The sequence below is a fragment of the Suricata suricatta genome, chromosome 2, assembly GCF_006229205.1.
Source record: "Suricata suricatta isolate VVHF042 chromosome 2, meerkat_22Aug2017_6uvM2_HiC, whole genome shotgun sequence".
NCBI classification, from domain to species: domain Eukaryota; kingdom Metazoa; phylum Chordata; class Mammalia; order Carnivora; family Herpestidae; genus Suricata; species Suricata suricatta.
Window position 1 is genome coordinate 146,972,974 of NC_043701.1, and position 24,070 is coordinate 146,997,043.

At 50.3% G+C, this 24,070-nt stretch overlaps 1 protein-coding gene across 7 annotated transcripts in view; it reads right to left on the minus strand.

Annotated features, from left to right (window-relative positions):
* Positions 1-24,070, minus strand: part of ARHGAP22 (Rho GTPase activating protein 22) — a 168,064-nt gene that overhangs the window by 62,659 nt on the left and 81,335 nt on the right. The window lies entirely within an intron of this gene.

A 24,070-nucleotide genomic window follows, 5' to 3' on the forward strand; every position in this document is an offset into this window, starting at 1 on the left:
CCCGCCCCCTCCTCCGCGCGCCGGGAGCCAGCCGCGGGGTGGGGGGCGCGCCGGCCAGACCTCTGCGCCGCGCGGGCGGGAAGGGAGGGGGCCTCGCCTCCCGCCTCCTGCGTCCTCTAAGCAGTCACCTCCCGGGTCACTCAGAGGAGGCTCTCATTTACCCAGCTTACCTGAACTCTATAACTGCAGCAGCAGTACGAGTGCTTGCCCAGGCTACCCTCAAACCTGGCTGGGCTACCTATGGACTAGGTGACTTTGGTAAGTCACTTCCTTCGGAGACTGTTTCTTCACCTGAAAAGTGAGGGAAGTGACACCGTTTTAGGTGTCATTTAGCGCAAATGAAAGGTTTGATGGTATCAACTTTCTTAAACATTCTGTGCTCAGCTCCCGGGTCTATAGACAGAATTAAATGAGTTGATATACTCTATCCATGGATCTATGAATAGGTATTTAGATATTTACTATACATACATGAAGAACACAGCCAGCAGCTCACTAAGTGCTGAGTGTGAACTGTCATCAAGTATTGGTGAGGATTTAGGCAAACGGGTGCTTTTGGTGCAACGACTTTGGAAAGTGAGCTGTTTATTAAAACTAAAATGCTGGGGCACCTGGGTGGCTCAGTTGGTTGAGCGACAGACTTCGGCTCAGGTCATGATCTCGTGGTTAGTGGGTTCGAGCCCTGTGTCAAGCTCTGTGCTGACTGCTCAAAGCCTGGAGCCTGCTTGGGAAGGATTCTGTGTCCCCTTCTCTCTCTCTGCCCCTTCCCCATTTGCTCTCTTTCTCAAAAATAAATAAACATTTTTTTAAGGTTTATTTTTGAGAGACAGACACAGCGCATGAGTGCGGGAGGGAGACACAGAATCTGAAGCAGGTTCCAGGCTCTGAGATGTCAGCACAGAGCCCGATGTGGGGCTTGAATTCACTAACAGTGAGATCATGACCTAAGCCAAAGCCAGACGCCCAACCAGCCGGATGAACCACCCAGGTGCCCCTACATTTTTTAAAAATTAAAAAAAAAAAAACCTTAACACGCTGGGCCCTGCAATTCCAGTTTTCAGCATGCACCGCACAGGCATGCTCGCCCACATGCCCAAGAAAACCCATGCAGGACCATTCACTGCAACCTTGTGTGTAATTGCAAAAACTTGAAACCAACAACATGTTCGTTTGTAAAGGGATTACCAAATACACTGGCATTTTCATGAAATGAAATACTATATCAAAACAGGGAGCTGGACCTAATGTTTGCGATCTGTGGATTCACAGCACTTACATAAACACACACCTACAGAACGTTGCCAGAGCGCTGGGCTCTAGGTCTGGCACTGTTCTAGGTGCTTGGGGCCTAGAAAAACCCGTGAGGGGGAACTCTGGGCAGACAGTGAGTGACAGGAACAGATTGAAAGGTGGTGTCAAAAGACTAGCATTTTGATGGTCTAATTTCTTAAAAGAAAGGCATATTTACATATTGTGTAATTAAATACGAATTTCTTTGTCAGCCCTTCAGTTCCTGGGATCAGTTCCTGCCCCTGAAACAGGGCTGCGTGAGCCTCTGATGGCCTTGGCTTGCCTGGGATTTCCTTCCTTCCACCCCACCCCCACCACATCTTGGGAAAGGAGAGGTGGTCCAGGAGAGGAGCCGCAGGGGCTGCCTGGGGCCTGGGGCAGAAGAGTTAACTGGGGTGGTGGGAGGAAGGGAGGAAAAAATGACTCGGAGCTGGAAAGAGGTTTTCCCAGGAGTTAAGTTTTATTCAAAGGAGAGATTAACAAAGGGGCAGATTTCTGCCTCGCTCTCCTTAATCTCCCGAAAGACTAGGATGAGGCTTTTTCGGGGAGAGAGAAAGGTTGTCCTGCACTAGATCCGGAAAGAAAGATGTTTTCACTTCATGACATGTAGGTGGGGGTTACAAAGAGGGAGTAACTGAGAAAAAACAGAGAGACCTGACTTCTGGCTGCTGCCAAGTCATTTTAAACAGTTTTAGCACCAGGCAAGATCACTTAGTCACAGCGGGCTTAATGAGGCCCCAGGAATTCCAGGCTAGAGCTCCCTGCATTCAGGGAGAGCATGTGCAGGGAGCGAGCCCCCGGGTGATTGTCCAGCGGCCAAGTCCTACATTTGGAAAGCAAGATTTAAAAGAAAACATCAGAGCGGCCATTGTGGGCTGCTTGTTTATCTTTCTAAGAGGAAGTAGCAAAGCAGGATCATTTCAAATGAGCCTATTATAGAGGGTCAGCATCCCCATTGAACCGTTCAAATATATTTTGGATACTCGACTTTTCAAAGTAGCTTTAAATATCAACTCCCAGGACAGTTTCAGGGGACAGAGAGCAAGGCAAGAGTTTCTAGTGTTCTTGCCTTTGGTTTCACACACTTTAATTCCTGATTATACAGTGTCTTTTTATAGTTTTCTAGTTGTATCCGTATTCTTGAAAAGGGAAGAAAAAATAACATTCACTATTTGCTTCCTACCAGGTGCCAGGCAGTTCTCTAGTGCTTGGATCAGAGTTTACCACAGGACAAGCCTATGAGGCAGATGCCAGTACATTCAACTTATAGAAGAAGAAAGAAAAGTTCAGGGAGGTAAAGAAACTTGCCCAAGACTAGTGAAGTGGTAAGTGTTAGAGCCAAAATGGATGGTTGGATGCATGGATGGATGGATGGATGGATAGATGGATGGATGGGTAGATGGATGGATGGACGGATGGATGGATGATGGATAGGTAGGTGTGTGGATGGATGGATGGATAGATGAGTGGGGGGGAGTAGATGGATGGATGGGTGAATGGATGAATGGATGGGCAGCTGGGTGGGCAGATGGATGTATGGATGGCATTTCCTCAGTTGACCATAGAGCCATGGGCAGCAACTAGAAAAGCATATACTAAGCACAGAATTTGCCTGAAAAATCAAACTCCTTGAATATAGCTCTGCTTTGATCATGACCCCAAACCATCTTGAATTGAGCTAAAACATCAGGATCACTCAGTGGTACAAGGCTCCAGATGAGCTCAAGTCACCCCACTCCAAAAGAGTAGTCAGGGCCGTAGGGGGCTCTGAGACATCTTTCTGAGCTAAAAAACCAACATCGTGCACATTATAGGGAAGTGGAGCCAGAATCAGGGAGTGGGGTTCAAGTGAGTACAGTGGACTCTGGGAGAAGAGTCAGATGCCAGATTTGGAGGACAGAGACTGTGGGACTGGGGCTACCCCCATGCACCCAGAGCCCCACCTTCTGCTGCTTTATTCCATTCTGAAGTTTGGTAGTAAGGATAAGGGGCTGTTTCTAGGAAGGCTGATGATGTAGCTGCTGGGATCCTGGCTTGATGCAGCCTGGGCTCTAAGTTCCAGATACACCCCAGGCCATTCAGGGATTTGTTTAGAAGACTCAGGACCTGACCTTATACTTCTCTGTAGGGGGCTGGCTGCTCCTCCGTGACTTACCCAAGGTACCCTCATGGGACCATCTCAGGGTGTGAGTCCAGGCTGGGCAGCTCAGGGGAAGGACAGAACTGGGGGTGTGGCATCTTAGTCACAGGTATAGCTCTGGGGGGCTATGATGATCATCCATCCATCCCTCCATCCATCCACCAAACATGACTGAACATAACTGAATACCTGAGAAAGCCCAAGGCCTGAGCTCTGGGGAGGCCAAGATGACACCGTGGGAGCTCTGTGGGGGACAGTGACCCAGTGCTGAGTTGGGGGGGGTCAGGAAGGGTTCTACAGAGCAGAAGTTTTTGAGAAGAATATTGAGATGGGAGGAGGACACCCGCTCCTCAGGGGATGACATAGGAGTGGTCCTCCCAACGGGTAGTGCTATCTTGTTGAGGAGCTAGGCCCCGGGGTGGGAAAGTGCAGCAGGGCCTTTAGGGTAGGGGAATACGATGCCGCCCATGATTCTGACTAATCAGCCTGGCGCTGGACTGAAGGAGGTACTGGGAAGGGGCGGCCAGGAGCAGGGGGATGCTAAGAAGCAAAAGATGGAAGCCTGAGAGCCGTAGGGCCCAGAGGCAGCAGGGGAGAGGAGGGGGGAGACCAGGTGGAATGTGTGCCAGCAGGTTGGCCCCCTCGAGCCACACTTTCCAGCTCTCACACCTGTGTGCTCCCGTCCGCTCAAATCTGGGCTGCCCTACAACCTGCTCTAACCAACAGGTGACAGCAGTGACTCTGGGCCAGTTCTAGGTGTAAATCCTAAGAAGGCATGGCAACTTCTGCTGTTGTCTTCCCTTTGCGACCAGGGTGGGGACTGCCCTGAGTCGGCCATGCTCCAGGAAGTCCAGCCTAGCAACTAGAGAGGCCAGCCACCTCCTTCGCCAGCCCTGTGAGTGAGGCAGCCCGAGAAGTGGGCCCTCCGGCTGATATATGTAGAGCAAAGACAATCAGGGCCTGCCGAGCCCACCCACACTGTAGGACAGTGAACAAATAAGATGTGTCAAGTCACTAGCCTTCGGGATAGTTTGTTATGCAGTAAAACAACTGAACCATGGGGGATAATACATACCTTTAGTAGCCAACACTGCCTGGCTGTGACCATGTACAGGGCTGAGCTTCATATTCCGTTAGATTCAGAGCAGTCCCGGGGCTCCTGGGTGGCCCAGTCCGTTAAGCGTCTGTCCCTAGATCTTGGCTCAGGTCATGATCTCACTGTTTGTGAGTTTGAGCCCCACATCAGGCTCTATGCTAACAGTGCAGAGCCTGCTTGGATTCCCTCTCTCCCATTCTCTCTGCTCTTACCTCTCTCTTTCTCTCTCTCTCTCAAAAATAAAAAAATAAATAAACATTTTAGAATTCAAAGTAGTCCAAGGGGTGCCTGGGTGGCTCGGGTCATGAACTCATGGTTTGTGGGTTCGAGCTCCTCGTCAGGCTCTGTGCTGACAGCTGTGCTGACAGCTCGGAGCCTGGAGCCTGCTTTGGATTCTGTGTCTCCCTCTCTCTCTGTTCCTCCCCTGATCGCATTCTTCTGTCTTTCTCTCAAAAATAAATAAAGAACATAAAGAATTTAGAATTCAGAGCATTCCTATGTATTACTTATGATCATTATTTCCACATTAAGGAGAAGGATCCTGAGGCACAGAGAGGTAAAGTAATTTCCACTAGGTCACACAGCTAATTAGTGTCTGAACTCAGATTGGGACTTACTTAGCCTGTCTTGCTTTGGACCTGAGCTTTAATGACTCTCTGGGAGATATTTTGGAGGGAGAAGGGACCACACTTGGTATTGAATTCAGTGCCCCATAGGTCTAAGGCGTATCTGTAGGTAAGACATGGGATAGAAATGACAACCCAGGTGGAGGGCTGGATGGCAGGAAAGCCACAGGAGGCTCATCCCTCTCTTAGCTTTTCAGAGTCAGGGCCACTTCCTGGCAGCCCTGGTGCCCAGCAAGGGGGCTTTGTGAAGACAAAGGCACTTTATAGACCACGGGCCCCAAACCTCTCTCACTCTGGCCCTGGCATCTCAGTGCATGTCCACAGCAGCCCAGGGACGGTGAGATGTCAGCACGGATGTGGACACCTGCTCAGGCTCTGTGGGCTCTCAGGGTCTCACAGCTGCTGGGCAGGAGAGCCTGCTCTGGCATCGGGCCGTCTGGCCAGCACAGGTCATCTTCCTCATGGCCAGTCCCGTCTCCTGCCTCCTAGAGGTGAGGGTTCTCCGTCTGCGTTGCCTCCCCCTCTCATCCTCTCTCCTATCATAGTTCTAATCTGTGTTAGGATTCTGGCCAAAATCCAGTGTGCACACTGTACCACGACCAAGACTCACAGACATTGTGGACCTGGAGGAACTTCACAGTTTTAATACCATTTCCTCATTTGTCATGGGAAATATGAAGTCCAGGAGGCTAGATCTACCCCAAATCAAGCATTTCTTGAGGGCCTGCTTTGTGCCAGGCACTGAAAGGTGATTTAGTGACAAGTTGGGGATGCCTCTGGTCAATTTTTACTTTTTCTCTGAAATAGACCTACAGAATCGATAAGCAGAAAGGCGGCCACTCACCCAATATAGTACATGGAAGCCAACTGATTTGTATTTAAATAGCTGGTTAAACATGTCAACTAGCACCTCTCTTCCCATATTATCCCTCATCAATAGCACTGCTGTTGTGTTGCTATTCACTTTGCAGACTTCTTGTTCTGGTTTCTTTTTTAAAAATGAAGTATGTGACTCTGGGAAAGTTAGATTCTGTATGAAGAAGGCCCACACTGCTTTGTGCTAGAAAAGGCTGTGGATTCCATAAGGACTGGTCTGCTTTTTTTCTTCTCTTAATGAGACTTAACTCCCATTTCTCTTTTTCCTTTGGCTGCCAGGAAGCTCAGGGAAAATTTAAAGTTTGGCTTTGGCAAGTATGAAGGCCCTAATGTAAGCCATCACATCTGTGCTTTGGGGTTCTGATTTTGCTTTTCTACTTTTTTTAAAGTAAACTCCAGGGGTGCCTGGGTGGCTCAGTCAGCTAAGTGTCTGACTTCGGCTCAAGTCATGATCTTGCAGTCCGTGGGTTCGAGCCCCACATCAGGTTCTGTGCTGGCAGCTCAGAGCCTGAAGCCTGTTTCAGATTCTGTGTTTCCCTCTCTCTCTCTCTCAGCCCCTCCCCCACTCATGCTCTGTCTCTCTGTCTCAAAAAAAATAAACAACAACAAAAAAAGTGAACTCCATCCCCAACATGGGGCTCAAATTCACCACCCCAAGATCATGAGCTGCATGCTCTACTGACAGAGCCTGCCAGCTGCCCCTGTTTTTCTACTTTTATTTGCATTTTCTTTGGCCCTTAATTTTTTAAATTATTACTATTGTGTTGCCTTCATTTTATTCTAAGTGTTCCCATTATAAGCCATTTCCAGTCCTTTGTGGAACATAGGAGTATAAGTGAATAAGTGAGTGTAATATATTCTACTTTAAACCAAGAGTTAGTAAACTCCTTGTAAGGGGTAGATCATGAACATATTTAAACTTTGCATGCCATATGGTCTCCATAGTAGCCACCCAACTCCACCCTGAGAGCAGGAGATTGGCCATGGACAATGAACGACTGTGGCTGTGTTTCAATAAAACTTTATTTGCAAAAGCAGATGGTAAGCCATATTGGGCCTGTGGGTTTCTATAGTTTGCAGCCCTCTGTTTTATTTTTATTTTTTTTATTAAAAAAATTTGTTTAATGTTTTATTTTTTTTGATACAGAGAGAGACAGAGCATGAGAGGGGGAGGGGCAGAGAGAGAAGGAGACACAGAACTGGAAGCAGGCTCCAGGCTCTGAGCTAGCTGTCAGCACAGAGCCTGATGTGGGGCTCGAACCCACGAATGTGAGATCTGACCTGAGCCAAAGTCGGAGGCTTAATGGACTGAGTCACCCAGGCGCCCCTGCAGCCCTCTGTTTTAAAAGAATTTTAGAGCATTGGGAAATAGCTTCCTATTAAGTTGGGAAGTACTTGGTTTAGGAAAAAGTGAATTCCCATCTCTAAGAGGTGGCAGTTCTGTCCAAGGTGGCCAGTTTCCACGTCTGTGTGACAGGTCGGGAAGGGCAGCTGCACACACTGTTTGGACCCCTCTTAAGAGGGGTGTGCAGTGCTGGGGGGAGGTCAGTCCCTGCCACAGCAGGCTCTGAAGTCTGCCCGAGAGAGCCCATCCTCCTGCACATTTGCCATGCCCACTCCTCGGGGAGGGGGCACCGGGGAGGGAGGTGCATGGCCAGCTGGGCTCCCCAGCCCTGCCCATGGGTCTTCGGCTGCTGTGGACCTTGTTCATGGAAGGAATGTGTCTGCAGCTCCAAATTCCCACAGAGAAAGACAAGGGGAATCGTTGGGGAGAAATTCCTGGGCCACATTTTTCTTGCTGTTCATGTGGCCTGAAGCCATTGAACTTGGCCAGACTGCCCAGTGAGGGATTTTACAAAGCCCATTGTCTTTTCCTGGAGTCTCACCCCCACCCCTGCCCCCACCTGCTCTTTCTGCCTTTCTTTCCTCTCCCGCCCCCAGGAGAAATGCAGCATGGGAGAGAGCAGGAGGCCACAGCCGTGGCCGTGAGGGATTCTGCTCCCTGTCCAGGGGCCTGAGCACCTCCAGCACCCGCTCCTCAAGCCAGACTGTGGCATCAGGCCTTTCCATGCATGTGGGGGAGGAAGATGGTCTCATCTGCTTGAGCAGGAGGTACCTGGTGGAACACTTGCTTCAGTAAGAAGAGCAACACATATTGAGTACCTGCTGTATGCCAAGCACTGTCGTGAGCATTCTACCTATATAACTCCATCTCCACAAGAATCCTAGTACATTCCTCTCTTACCGATGGGTAAACCAAGGCACTGAGATGCTACGTGATTTACCTGGGGGTCCCGCAGCTAGTAATCGGAAGAGACAGGATTTGAGCTGAGGTGTCTGTCTCCAGCGTGACACTCACCTGTCACTTCCAGTGTGTGTGTCGGCATCCCCTTAGCTCAGCATCCCACTTACAAATCGTCCCTGATGGTGTGTCTCCAGTTAGAGCAAACCTCCAGTAGTCAAAGCATCTACAAGGACATGACCTGCGCACCCCGGAAGGCTGGTAGCATCCGCAGGTACCCCAGAAGAGGAGACCGTCCGCCACAAGCGGGCCCACCTGGTGTCTGGTCCGCCTAGCTAGAGGCGAGGCACTGTCAGCTGGGGGTTAACTAGCCCTCCTTGCTGCTGCTGACAGTGCAGGGGAGGGACCTCAGTGGGTGAGGCTTTGATGGTTTCCAATGGGCCAGCCCCTAGGTCTGGCGATTTACACACAACGTCAGCCACTGACACAACAACCCTGAGAGTGCTGATAACCCCAAGTTGCAGATCAGAAACGGAGCACATTAATCAGGTAATTAATGCTTGCTACTGGACCAAACAACTGCAGAATGTCAGTGTCTTAACCCTGTGAACACTCTTTCTTGCTCTGGTCACTGTCTCAAGCAGAACAGCATGAAAGGCAGAGGAGGGAGGGCTCTCTGCTCCATGTGGTCACTTGGAGACCCAGGCTCCTTCTAGGACCTCCGTGTCCTCGTCTGGATCTTCTCCATCTGTTTGTCGGAGGAGGGGATGGGGACAGGGAGACCTCAGGATTTTAGGGGCACTCCCTCCTACATTCCGTTGTCCAGAGTTTAGTCCTGCTGGGTGGGAAGGCTGGGAAACCATCCCTTTGACAGGCCTCAGGAAAAGGAAATAGGTTTGGTTGAACCCCCGGGTTCAGAAGCTGAGGTGCCAGGAGAGGCAGTCAAGCTTGTACTCTGCCACCATACTGAACTGGAAGCCAAAGCCGTCCGATCTGAATTCCAGCTTCCAACATCTCAGTTCTGCAGTGGGGGCCACGAAAGGGGCGGAAGGCCCTGAAGAGCTGTGAGGGTTAACTGGGGCGCTAAGAAAAGTTTGACATATTCAGCGCCCAACAGCCTTCCTTTTCTTAGTGGCTGGGGTGCTGGCGCAGCTGGGGGCCTGGACTGGGAGAATTTTACCCCTGAGGAGGGAGAGGGGGAGGCAGAGTTCTTAGGCAGGCAGTGGAGTACTTGTGCTTTGCTGCCGCCACCTAGTAGTGGAAGGAGGAAACGCAGGACAACTGGGCTTCCCATTTCTCCTGCCAGTGGACAAGTGCCCAGGCCACTTCTGTTCTATTCTGACGCTCATCAGGCTGCTGAGAAGAAGCTGGCGTTGGCCATGCATCTCAAGAATAGATGCCAGGATGCGTCAAGTCCCTATGCCCCAGGGCTTTGCATCTCCAAGAGGGCCACTAAAGGGCCCTTCCAGAATGTTCCACCCAGGCCTCAGTCTGGAGGGCTCCCTGCCAGCTAGCACGAGGCCTCTGGGGTATGACTGTGGGTTCCCTTACCTGGTCACTCCCACAGGGTGCCAGGCTGCCCCGGGACGGTGGGTGAGGGGCGGTCCCCTCCCACGCTGGCTGTGGTGGCGGCAGCGAGATTACAGCCCTGTTGCTGCCAAGTCTCTCCAGAGACACACAGGACCTCTGGCACGTGACCTCCTGCTTGGGGAGACTCCGCCGCCTCTACAGTCCTCTTCTGTCAGGTCACATACCCCCCCATACACACCCCACAGGCACATGAGCACGCGCGCGCACACACACACCACACAGGTGCGCACACACACAGGCACTCATACACACACAGGCGCGCGCGCGCGCGCGCGCACACACACACACACACACACACACACACACACACCTTCCAGGGGCCAGTAGGTGTCAGATGGCTGGGTCAAAGCCAGGTCCAGGATCTGCTAACTCCCCAGGACGACTGTTCCTCACCTCCCTAGTTACTCAGTCCTGGGTGGGGCTCACTACCCTCAGGGCCCCTCCCTCTAAGGCCTCAGAATCCTTCTGCAGCCAGGCCTTGGTCCACCCAACAGATCTCCTCAATTCCAAAACCAAGAAGCATTTTTCAGACTATGGACTCAATCTATTAGCGAGTCATGAAATCAACTCAGTGGGTCTTGACCCCCAGTTTAAAAAATGAGATAGAATCACATGGACTTAAATATACCAGGGCTGCCTGGGTGGCTCAGTTGCTTAAGTATCTGATTCTTGATCTCAGCTCAGGCCTTGATCTCAGGGTTGTGAGTGCCAGCCCCACACTGGGTCCTATGCTGGGCATGAAGCCTACTTAAAACAAAATGCCACAGGGCACTGCATGTGGGAATAGCACCGTTTTGTTTTTGTTTTTTTGAGACCTTTGCCTGGTTCCTGGGGTGGGATGTAACGTTTATTTCTTGTTGTCAGAAAAGTATGAAAACACTGTGTTGGTGTAACCATTTCATTCCTCCCAGAAAACTTGAGCTCTTTTTGCAAATCCGTCCACAAATTTCTCCTCCCCCAACTCTCCCAACAGAATTCCCTGTTGGCTGTATGCCAAAGAAGGGCGCAATCTTTGCCAAGCCACTCAAAAAATAAAAAAATAGAACCCACCACCAACAGCCACAAAAGGTCCTGTTACGAACGGATCCGGGCTGAAGGCTGCTTACTGGTCAGGCATTTGCATATCCAAGAGGGCCACTTAAGTGACCCTTCACAGAACAAAGGAGATCAGCTCCTCTCAATTTAAAACAAAGAAAAGAAATCTCTGCTCTGCACATTCCTCCGGGCAGGCTCTGGTGCGGTGGGCTGGCCAGACAGCGCTCTGACACATCTGGCCAATTGTTCTTTCCTTCTCCAACATTATTCCTTTGACAGTTATTTGTGGGGCGAACGAACCAGAGCCCCTGCACTGGACCCCCTTCTCAGCCCAGGGCCTTTATATCTGGGATGAGGACTGGGGTCTCCCAGCCCGCTCTCCACGCCTCTTCCTCCCGGGGAAGGTGCTGCCCATGGTGGGTGTGTTCTGGCCTGTCTCCACCTGCTCCAGTTCTGCCCCAAGCCCGTCAGGAGAAGCCTGGTTCTCCAGGATGCTGGGACTCTCAATTCTTCTTACCCTGGAAGGGAGGGCGGTCCTCACAGGTATTGAGCACCTGCTGTGTACCTTAGCACCTGCTATGGATATGTCCCTGCCAACGCCCATCCCGGCCATTATTATCACTATCCCACAAGGCTCTGCCAGACAAGGTGACTTTCAAGGCAGCGCTCACAGCTAGGAAAAGCCGGTTCTTTCCTGGGTCTCTCGGACTCCTGAAGCTCTGTTCTTTCCACTCGACAGCAGGCAGCACCTGGACCTCACTGGCTGGATTGGATGCGAATGCTCTCGGAGTGCAAGAGCCTGCAGAGAGCGGTGCAGGGAAGCGGGTGGGAGGGAGGGAAGACCAGCCGGGTCTCCTGGGTTTCAGGTCCTGAGGGTGTGGCCTGGATTCCAAGGTCAGCGAAAACCGGTCCTGCTGAGAAGGGCCTGGGCTCTGGCAGCTTCCCTCCGGACTCCACAACTGTATGGCTTTCCCAGGTCTGCTGTAAAAACTGTCACCAACTGGGTGGCTTTAGACAACAGATGTGTATTCTCCCCGGGGCTCTGGGGACGAGGAGTCTGAAATCAGGCTGTAGGCAGGGCCGTGCTCCCTCTTAAAGCTCTAGGGAGGTTTCTGTTCCAGGCCTGTCCACTAGCTTCTGGCGTTGCCTGGAAACCCGTGGCTTTCCCTGGCCTATGGCTGCATCCCATCAGTCTCTGCCTCCATGTATCTGAGGGTCCAGACTTCCCTCTTCTAAGGGTACCAGTCCCTGGACTTAGCACCTGCACCGCTCAGAACCTCATCTTAACTAATTGCATAAGAAAAGATTCTATTTCCAAATGAAGTCACATTCTGAGGTTTCAGGTGGGCATGGACTGGGGTCTGGGGACAATGACCACCTCCCTCCTTTTTTATTTTAATAAAAAAATTCTTTTATGCTTATTTATTTTGAAGAGAGAGAGAGAGAGAGAGAGGATCAGAGAGAGAAAGATAAAGAATCTGAAGCAGTCTCCAGGCTCGGCTGTCAGCATAGAGCCCGGCGAGGGGCTCAGACCCACAAACAGTGAGATCATGACCTGAGCCGAAGTTGGACACTAACCGGCTGAGCCACTGGGTGGACCTGACCTCTCTCCTTCCTAAACCTTGGCCACCCCAGCTGTTTCCTCGCACTCAGTAAGTCGTCAGGGCAGGCTGTGTCCTGGGGACCCAGAAAGATGTCACTGACCTTCAGAAGAACTTCCAAACCTGGAGTCCCTTAACGGATTAGAACTCTAGTTTTGTGTATTTTCGTATTCCAGAATAATGTGCTTTAAAACTTTTTTTTTTTTAATTTAGGGGCTCAGTTGGTTGGACGTCCGACTTTGGCTCAGGTCATGATCTCGAGGTTTATGGGTTCCCTGCTCATGCTGTTTCTCTCTCTCTCTCAAAAAATTAATAAAACATTTAAAAAACCCTTAAATTCAAGTTAGTTAACATGTAGTGTGATAACGGTTTCAGGAGAATAACATGCTTTTAAGAAGTGCTGAACTCGGGGCGCCTGGGCAGCTCAGTTGGTTAAGTATCTGACTTCAGCTCAGGTCATGATCTCACAGTCTGTTGGTTCGAGCCCCATGTCAGGCTCTGTGCTGACAGCTCAGAGCTGGAGCCTGCTTCAGATTGTGTGTCTCCCTCTCTCTCTGCCGCTCTCCAGCTCACTCTCTGTCTCTCTGTCTCTCTCTCTCTCTCTCTCTCTCAAAATAAAATAAGGACATAAAAAATTTTTTAAAGTGCTGAACTATGGATATTTTTGTGATATATATGTATGTGTGTATATATATGTGTGTGTGTATGTATATATATATATATATGTATTTTTTAATTGGCATAATTTACATTTGGGGATATGCTGCAGCAGAGATTTGGATCCAGTAAAGACAAACTTGTTTAGAACGTGATTTTCTATTTCTCCATCATCCACGGGGTGGGGGAAGAAAACCAAGGTGCCTCTATCCCAACATAAATCCTCATTGGGTTCCAACACCTTCGAACCAGACAGCGGTCAAACACAGCAGCCCAGAAACTGCTCCAGGTGACCTATCGACCTGATGCACTCGAATCTCTACCTACCCAGGAGAACACTGGAGAAAGTGAGGGCAATCCAGAAACTCTTTGAAATAAAACAGAGCTGGGGTACTGGGTGGTTCAGTCAGCTGAGTGTCCAACGCTTGGTTTCTGCTCAGGTCAAGATTCCAAGGTGTGAGATCGAGCCCTGTGTTGGGCTCTGTGCTGACAGTACAGAGCCTGCTTGGGATTCTCTCTCTGTCCCTCCCCTCCTGGCTCTCGCGCTCTCTCTTTCTCTCTCTCTCTCAATATAAATAAGTAAACTTTAAAAACAAGCAAACAAAAGAAATAAAACCGAGTCTCCAATCGATTAAAAGACGTAGGCCCTGCTAGGAACAACAAAAACAGGGATAAAAATAAAAATCTCTAAAGTATCGAGTAAGAAATGGATTACTTAAGGATGAAGCGAAAGGATAATATTTGGAGTAAAGCTTGAAATCTAGCCTGGGACACTCTCTTCACCAGGGCAGAGTGAAAAATTCTGACTGCTAGAAAACTTGCAATAGGCGCATGATTCAAGAGTAGCATCAAAGTCGGGCGCGCCTGGGTGGCTCCGTCAGTTAAGCATCGGACTTCGGCTCAGGTCGGTCGTGATCTCACGGTTGGTGGGTTGGAGCCCCGTGTCAGACTCTGCTGACAGCTCAGCCTGGAGCCTGCTTCTGATTCTGTGTTTCTTTCTCTCTCCGCTCCTCCCTTGCTTGCACTCTCTCTCTCACTCAAAAATAAAATAAACATTAAAAAATTAAAGAAAAAGAATAGCATCGAAGAGTATTCCAAGTGTTCATTATTATTAAAATTGTCTTTATTTTATAGGGTTTAGTATGTTATTTTTGACAATTTTATTAATTTTATCTAATTTGTATTAGAGAGGCAATGTCATTAGTGCTTATATTTCATAGCTTTATGTTTTTATTTCATGCTTTGGATATATACACATCTTCAAGAGTATAAAATACTCTTGAAAACTATTGATAATGAACATAATCATAAATTAATAGTCAACATATTTAAGATTGAAATTCTAGAAAGGCAGGGACTAAAACACCCGCACACCTGTGTGTTCTCTCTCTGGGGGCTGCAATGACTAATGTCCTACTAGTTAGCTATTGCTAACCATGTGCTGGCCGCGATGCTGAACGCTCTCCATGAAGCTGCTTTTAGTGAGGCCGTTTTACAGATGGAAAGCCTGAAGTTTAAGGGGTTGCATGACCCCCTCAGGACCCCAGACTTGGGGAGAAGCTGAGACAGGACTGGATCTCAGACAGTGTGACGGAACACCTCGCCCTTAACCACAACCCCACATGACAAATGAGTCAGCCAAAATACAGCAATCACCTTCTAGCCATCTTTGATTTGAGCTTATTATGAGCTACACTAGGGTTCAAAGACACAAACCTTTACAGAGAGATCAGGTATGTAAGACGAACCGAGAGAACAGGTGGCACTGGTGGAGATTCTAGCCAAACAGAGATCACGCAGCTCTAAGAGGGAGCTGGTATTGAGCCCCTGCTAAGTGTTTATACGGAGAAAGCAGACCCACATTTACTCTATAGAAATCTATTATTTTCCATAAGTAAGGTTTTTTTTTCTTTTAGAAATATTTCATGAGCCAAACAAATACTTCCTGTGGGCCAGAATCAGCTCCTGGGTAATTGGCTTTGGTCTGCCCCTCGGTTCGTAGCCTGAGAGCTAGATTCCGTTTCTTGTCATTGCATGACTCTCTCTGCCATCACTTTCCATTCTCTTCCAGCTTTTTAATCTTTTTATTTTGAGAGACAGAGAGAGCATGAGCAAGCGAGGGGCAGAGGGAGAGGGAGGGAGAGAATCCCAAGTAGGCTCCACACTGTCAGTGAAGAGCCCGACATGGGGCCCAAACTCATGATCACTGAGATCATGACTTGAGCCGAAACCAAGAGTTGGATGGTTAACAGACTGAGCCATCCAGGTGCCCCTGCTCTCGCCGGGCTTTTGCATTAGCGCTTCTTCATTGGTTTAACTGATCAAGCACCTTCAAAAGCCAGGCCCCAGGCTCTGAGGGCACAAGTGCAATCCTGGCCTGCAGGAGCTCACAGCCCATGGTTGGGTAGCATGGGCACTTCCCACATTTGAATGTGCACACAAGTCATCCAGGACACGTCGCTATCACACAGGCTCTGTTTCAGTAGTTCCAGGCGGGGCCTGAGGATCTGAATTTCCAGCAAGCTCCACGTGAGGCCGATACAGCAGGTCATGGACCACACCTTGAGTAGGAAGGACCTAGACTAAAGGATGACTTTTTGGGTAAGAAAGTTCCTAAGCCGAAGGCTCCCTGGACTTGGCTTCTCAGAGGTGACCTGGGCCGTCCAACAGCCCCAGCCACTAATCCCCTGCCACATTCCTCCTCTCATCCTAATTTATCTTGAGATTTAGTCTAGCTGAGATCACTTGTAAAGAATTTTATCTACATCTTTGTTCTGAGCTGGCACCGAGCTCTCCTCCTCCTGCACATAGCCCCTTCCCGATCTGGTGCATGTATCTCTCTCTGAGGAATTTCTGTCTGTGCCCCTCCATGTCTCAGAGCCGTGGTACCCAGCACCTGCCTGGGCTCCTGCTAGCAGCCTGCTAAGGGAGACAACTTGGAGTGGGACCCACCTGGATAGACCCTGGGCTCCACCTTGTACTGGTTGTGTGACCTTGGATGAGCTGCCCCTCTGTGCCAGTTTCTGCATCTGTAAATCAGGGACGTAATGTCCACTTGCCAGGGTGTCCCCGAGATTTTAAATTAAAAAAACTCAATCACAATAAGAATCTCATGTTGCTTGTGTCCTGAAGAAAATACTAACATAAGGAACTAATTTCTACTGCTGACTCAGGAACGTGATCAATTACACTGGGAGGAACTAGAAAGTCTTCCTTGGTGAGTGTCCTTTCATTTAGTTGGCAGACATGTGCCCATTCCTGGTCTGGGGCCAGATGTGCAAGGGGCGAACCATACAGAAGCCGGGCAGACCCATGAACGGTCACCAAAGTGAGTGAGTGTCACACATGGGTGTCTGCAAAGTTGGGAGGTGTAGACGCAAAGTGTTGAATAGCACGTTTGGCAAACTTTTAAACAATAACCTCGATGCATTCTCAGGTGAAACACTTCTGGGAAACAATGGGCCCAGCTGTCAGTCAACAAATACACCACAAATACACAAAAAATAACGAAATTCAGAGAAGGTATTGGGCTGGTATTCTTTTTACAAGCTAAACACCTGGAGCCATTGCTTTAAGTTCACAGGCATTTCACCTGAAGCTGTCTGGTCCTGACGGGAACACACTGACCATAGTATTCAGGAAGGTTACCAACCGACTTTCAAACTATAAGTTTATCTTCTGTTTCTTGGTTTTGCAGGTATACTATTATACTACTTGTTGAATTTCATGGCGTACTCAACCCAGGTCTTAGCCTAAGTTATAGGTGCACAGGGTTACAACACTGTGTGGTAAGCAGGTACTTGGTAAAACCTTTTTATTTTGAAATAATTCCAGAATCAAGTCGCAGAAGTTGCAAAGAAATATAAAAGCAAGGTCTTATGCACGCTCCCAGGGGTACGTGATCTTACATCCTACATCACTCTAGCACAATATCAAAACTTGCAAACTGACTTTGGGACAATCCACAGAGTTGTTTCGGATTCCAACACGTATACCTGGGCTCATGTGTGTGTGTGTGTGTGTGTGTGTGTGTGTGTGTGTGTGTTGAGGTGGGCACTATGCAATTTTATTGCACATGTACCTTCACGAGACCATCACCACAGTCAAGATACTCAACTATACCGTCATCATGAGTCTCTCTCTCCGCTAACCCTTCATGATCCCACCCAGTTCCTTCCTGACCCAAGCTGCAGATACTTAAGTTACCCTCATTTTGTGCATGAGGGACCTGGGGCACAGAGAAGTCAGCAACTTGCCCAAGATCGCGTAGCTAGTAAGTACTGGGTCTGGCTTTGGAACTCTTTATCATGAAAGAAGCTTATTGTGGGGGGAGGGTTGGGGCAGAGCTCAGAGCTACAGGTAAGTGTGGGGACAGCCCTGTTTGCATAAGTCTGTCCTAGAATTAAACATGGCCTCCAACGTCACCTCCTTCATTCTAGACTCCTCTCTGTAAGCACGGCCTCTGGGCTCCTCACCCCTGCTGTTCCCCCTCCACTGTCCTCCAGACTGGTGGCAGAATTCATGGGGCCCAATATAAAATGAAAAGGCAGTGCTCTGCTTTCAGAAAGCAGGGAAACAGTGCCATTGCAGGTATTACATACGAAGTTTATTCCTTTCTTTTATGAGCTCTCTTTTGACCTGTCAGAGGGTGGTTCTTGGACCAGCAGTATCCGTCAGCATCACCTGGGAGATGGTGATAAATGCAGACTCTTGGACCCCAACCCAGAATTCTGAAACCAGTAAGCTTGGGGATGAGCATAGCAGTCTGGGTTTTAACAAGCCCTCCGGGGGATTCTGGTCCACAGGGAACACTGCTGGAGAGATGGGATTCCTTTTTTTTTTTTTTTTAAACAGACTAAAGAAATTTGAAATCTGATTTGAAGCTAGCTTGTATTTGGTAGATAAGAGGAGAGGGAGAGAGAAGGAAGGAAGCAGAGCAAGAAAGCAAGCAAAAAAGGAAGAAAGAAAGGGAGGAAGAGAGAGAGAGAGAGAAGGCAGGCAGGCATGAAAGACCCATTGTGGAGGGTTGGGGAAGTGTCCCCTGCACATCTACAGATCTTCGTTCACTTGATGGTCACAGCTATCTTGACAAGTAGGTAGTTTTATTTCTATATCAGATAATGAAAAAGAGACTCCAAGAATTTAAATATTGGTCCAAGTTCTCCAAATTAGTGAGTGGCAGGGCTAAAAGATGAATCTGGCTCTGACTCCAAAAGCCCAGGATTTTCCCCCAACTTTTCTTCCTCCCTCCCCACTTCTCTTTCATTTGAAGGTTGCTTGCTGAGCACCTGTTCTATGCCAAGACTGCACCAAGTCACCTCTTCATTGCAACTCACTGGACAACGTAGTTCCGCCAGATGCAAATGGCTGCCACGCACTGGAAACGCGACTGGTGTCACAGCAAGGGGCTTATTCATTTCGTCACGAATGTGGCTTGCATTAGGTTTCTATTGAACAGAGCTGCTCTGAAGCATGACTTTGGCCAAAAGAATGAACTGCACATTCCTCTTCAAGGGCATCTATTTCCAGGGACACCAGGGGGAGTTTCCCACACCTGGTCCTGTGTTCAGTTGGGAAAAGTGAGGTTCAGACAGGACGGCCAGACCACAAAGCAGGAGGTCCGGGCAACCCCTCGTGGACTTGCTTTTTCTCCCGCTCCCAGGGGTGGGGAACGCTTGTGAACTTCTCATCTGATTTCATTTCTAGTCATTACCCATCGTCTGGCGCTCCACAGACAAACTCAGCGGGGCTGCCCGAGGTCAGGCCGATACGCAGGCTGGCTGGTACCAGGTGCCGAGATAGGCCGACATCGGCATCCCGCTCACGAGGCAGCTAATGGGATGAGCGATGCTTTGTGGATGTCAGGAGCCCGGGATCAGTCTCCTTCCGTGGGCTAATCTGTGTGTGCTGGCTTCGTTTCAAGGTCAGGCCTCAGAGATAGCGGGTGGCAGCTCTTCTGACTGCTCCAAGCCGCACGCCAGATAAGGACAGGCGGCTGCAAGCCCAGTGCCCGGAGTGGCTTCAAAGACCCATGCAGCCATGAGAAACTGCTGGAGCCCATTCTTACTGGGTGGCATCTTGGAGGTCACCAAGACCAGAGCCCTCTTACCATACAGATGGGGAAACAGAGACCCAGGGAAGGAAGGAAAGCTGCCCCAGCAAGTCAGAGGCTGAGCTGGGCCTGGGCTCACTCCAGAGATGCGGTGCATGGCCAGGGCCCCCTTCACTGGGAACTGAGCACATGTGTGTGTAACTGCACACAAAGAATCCCGGCTCGGCTTTGAGTGGCCAGGTTTCTGAGTTGCCTTGCGCAGGTCCCTGTGAGGGTGCTGCCAGGGTCTCTCTCCCACTCCTCCTGTGGCAGAGTGGTCTTCTCTGTGGACACCGGTGGGGCGAGGGTGTCAAGCATAGCACAGCTGGTGGCAGAGATGAACGGCAGTCCACCCACCTCATCTCCTGCCTGGTCCATGCAACGCCCCCATCGTGACCCCCGGTGCTCTTTCTGGCATCCAGTCATGGGTTTAACCAGCTCTTCTACCAGCTGAAGACTTTCAGTGGCTTCTGCCCAAGCCTCCTTGACTGACATGGATGCTCCCTGTGACCTGGCCCTGCCCACTTGCCACCTTGGTCCTGTACTCTGAGTCTCCACACACCTTCTCCAGACCCCTCTGTACTCGCTGCACTCTGTCCCCTCTTCTGGATCATTCTGGGAACGCACTTCTCCTGTCTGCCCATCTGGACGAGTGAAAGCTTCCATAACCACCCAGGCAAGTCAACCTCCCTCCCTGCTTTGGGCTCTCAGGCCTGGGGACACCTCGGTCAGAGCACTCATCACACTGTATTGGGATTGTTTACTTACAGGTAATAGCTAGGCAGTAGCTGTGTTATTAATAATGATAAAGAGAGATCACAGGGAAGAGGAATGAATAGTCACTGACTATGGCCCGGCACTGGGATCTCACCACCTCTCCACCAAACCCGAGGCACTGGGCTCTCTAATTATCTCCAATGTACAAATGATGAAACACAGGTACAGGGATATTCAGTGACTTGTCCCGGGTGGCAGGGCCGGGCCTCTGTCCGGTTGCCCCTGACTCTTGGAGGGATGAGCAGTCTGGAACACTGGTTAGAGCCAGATGCTACGGGACATGCGTGTCCTGGTGGGAGAGTGCAGAAAACAGGCAGGAAGGGAGATGGTGCCTGGGCTCGGGGTCCTGACTCCACCCCCGACCTCCTTCTGCCTCCCTGGCATGTGTGGGCATGACTGTCCACGTCTCCCTGATTTCCTTGTGGTGCCACTGCTCACACTGCATAGACCTTAGCCCTCAATTCCTGGTGAGAGCTGAAAACCCAAGAAGTCGGAGGCAGCTCCCACCCAGGCTGACTGCCCGCAGGGTGTTTGGGGAGTTGGGGGGAGGCAGCCCGCGAGCTCTGTGGGAGAGTGGAGTGCCTGCCGACCTCTGAACGGCGTGGCTTCCGCTAGAGCCTCCAGCACTTTGTCTTGAGAAAGACAGTCCACGGGCCCAAAGCAGACAGGCATTCTGCCATGGGAACTGGGCCCAGACTCAGAGCAGCCATTATGCCCTCCATGACCTCCTGCTCAAGAAGATGGCACTTTCCTCCTTCTGTTCCCTCAGATTCAGGGCAGCTGCCAGTTTCTGCCCACAAGGGCTTATCCCCGGTCCCACAGGCTGAGGGCCTGGCATCCCCAAGAGGAAATGCGCCTGCAAAGGCATCCCATCTTGGGGCCCTGGTGTGGTTCTCAGAAAGGGTCAAGGCCAATGATGTGACACTAGGCCCTCAAAAAAACAGAACCATAGACCGTGTCTGGTGTGGTGTGTGTTTGGTGGAGACTGTCACCTGTCACCTCCCCTCCCTTCCTGAAGGCACTAGAGTCCCTTGCTTCCACCGTGTGAAGCTTTGGTGGGGGGGATCTGTCCAGGTGCTGGAGTGCCTGGGCCTTTCTGTACCACTTCAGTGTCGCTGGGCGCAGGCCTGTGGCCTCAACACAAACACCAAGACTCGGGACTTAGACAAGCCACTCCAAGACCCAGGAGTCAGCTGAAATCCAACCTTTCTGGCACACGTTCCTGACCTGCTCTCTGTTTTCCTGCCTCCAGGACCACTGACCAGCCCTGCTGCCTGCCCCTTCCACAGGGAGCTCTCCAGCTTCCAGAAGATTCTGTGTGGCCCCACAACCTCTGGCCAGTTCTCCCTTCGCTTGAATTGGCTGGCTTCACCTGCAATCGGGACTCTTGAAAGACGCACCCAGCGACGGAGGGGACACGACAGTCCGGCAGTTAGTCACCAGAAAGACATAGGGCTCCTGTCTAAATCCCTGTAGGCAACTGACCTGCCTGCCTTTGGCAACACTGCGCTAATACCGGAAGAGGAATATTTGAGCCACGTCGCGCTGCTTTATTGATCACCTAATTCATTCCATCAGACCTAAGCATTTGATGGATTTAGCAGCTCTTCTGTCCACAGTGCCAGAGCAGGCCTCTCCACTCCATGCTCCATTCCGTTCCTGTGTATCTAAGGGAGGCCTAAACACGACCTGGGTGGGGGGGGGGGCCGAGGCCCACTGGGAACCAGCAAGATCAGGTGAGCAAGGGGCAGACAGCTTTCCAAGGGCTGGGAGGCAGTGGGGTTTGCCAGCTAGAATTCCGGTCACCAATTACAGCCTGTGTGTGGATTTTGCCCCATGTCACCAAGGGATTCTCTGACACCAGCTAACATCCTACAACTTAACTCTATATTCACACTATCTACCTGGAGAAAATGTCAGATCCCACAGGTTAGGGGTTCAGTCTTACCAGATTGTCCCCCTCACCCAAGCAGATGCCAACTGCCAAGCCACACTGTCATCTGTGCTTCTGACCAATGGGCCATAGGTCTGAGATTCCCAAACAATCCTCTCCTTGGCTTTGGTGAATTTGCTAGAGCGGCTTACAGAACCTGGAGAAACATTTCCCATTTCTGGATCACTGGCTTACTGTACAGAGATACAGCTCAGGAACAGCCATGTGGAATTGCAGCGTGGGGCAAGGTCTGTGGGAGAGGTGGTGCTTCCGTGCCCCGCCCCCCCGCATGTCATTCTCCCCACACCTCCACGTGTTCACCAACCTGGAAGGTGTCGGAACCCTCTCTTTTTTGTTTTGTTACGGAGGTTTCATTACATAGGTATGACTGATCACATCACTGGACATTGGTGATTGAACTTAATATTTAGTCCCTCTGCCCACCCAGAGATGGACCTGCAAACTCCAATCTTCTCAACACTTGGCGGGTTCCCCTAACAACCAGACTCTAACCTGAGGCAACCTAGGGGCTTTCCAAAGTCGCCTCATTAACACAACAAAGGACGCCTTTATCACTCTCTTCACTTAGGAAATGCCAAGGGTTTTAGGAGCTCCATGCCAGGAACCAGGGAGAAGATCAAGTATATAAATATCTGTCCATCTGTCTAGCTATTTATCTATCTTCATTCAACTCACAGCATCAGGCCAGACAACTAACTGTCTGGGTAGAACTGTCCAGGTTGGAAGGAGACCCGGGGTCCTTGAATCCCAGCCCTTTTCTGGGGCTTGGTTCCTTCCTCCTGACCCAGGAGCCAGGAGTGTTGGTGCAGAGTGGGACTCTGGTTTAGACCCTGGTTTAGAGGCGGCTCAAGCTGCAGTCCCAGCACTTAGTGACTGTGTGAGCACAGCAACAATCAGTGGGGTAGCCTGGCTGAAATGTGCAGGGATGGGGGTGGGGTGGGGTGGGGGCAGAAAGGTGGGTAGGGAGGAGGGCCTGTAAGGTCCGTCATGTAATTGGCAGGTTGCTCCACTAGAGGGCACTCACAGTATAATTTTCCCTTTCCTATCTACTTTTAACTATCCTGATGAAAAGTTGTGATTTTCATAACGTTGAAGAACAAAAATAGAACTTCAACTTAAAATTCATGTAGTTGATCTTATGCATGATTATACCTGTGTTCTACCACATTTCCAAGAGTGGTCAAGCGTTGCCTCTCGGGGATTTTGGGTGTGGCAGACGCGAGCCCCACCTGGCCTTTTGCAGCCAAAATGATTTTCCCAGCGGAGACGACTGATCCCTTCCTGCTCAGCGCTCCACGAAGGCTGACTGGACCCCTCACTGCCCATCACTGACCCGCTTTCCCTGAGCGGCCTCACAGCTGCCTTCACAGTCACCCCCAGCTTGCCCCACAGCCTTCAGGAGGGCTGCGTGCACAAAGACACGGGGGCAGTGATGGTGCCCAGGTGGAAAGACACTAGGTCCTGTAACAGGTGGCCGTGTGGGATAGCAGCTCTGGGCCTGGGTCCTCTACTATCATCTGGCTGTGCGCCCGTGGGTAAGTCATCTCCTCTCTAGCCCCCCAGTGTCTTTTTAAATAAAATTTTATTTAAAATTTAAAAACATTATTTAAAATAAAATAAAGTATGGCTGGCTCAGTTGGCAGGTCATGATTTCATGGTCATGAGATCAAGCGCTGCATCGGGCTCTGTGCTGACAGAGTGAAGCCTGCTTGGGATTCTCTCCCACTCCCTCTGCCTCTTCTTCCCCACATGTGTGTACATGTGCGTGTGCTCTCTCTCTCAAATTAAAAAAAAGGACTTTTCTCTTGGAGGGATGTTTTGAGCATTGTGGTAGGCAGAATAATGGTCCCACAGGCATGTCCACATCTTTTTCTTCTCTTAATTTTTTTAATGTTTATTTTTGAGAGAGAGAGACAGCACAAGCAGGGGATGGGCAGAGAAAGGAGACACAGAATTTGAAGCAGGCTCCAAGCTCTGAGCTATCAGCATGGAGCCCAACATGGGACGCGCACCCACGAACCTCAAAATCATGACCTGAACCAAAGTCAGAAGCTTAACTGACTGAGCCCCCCAGGCGCCCCAGACATATCCACTT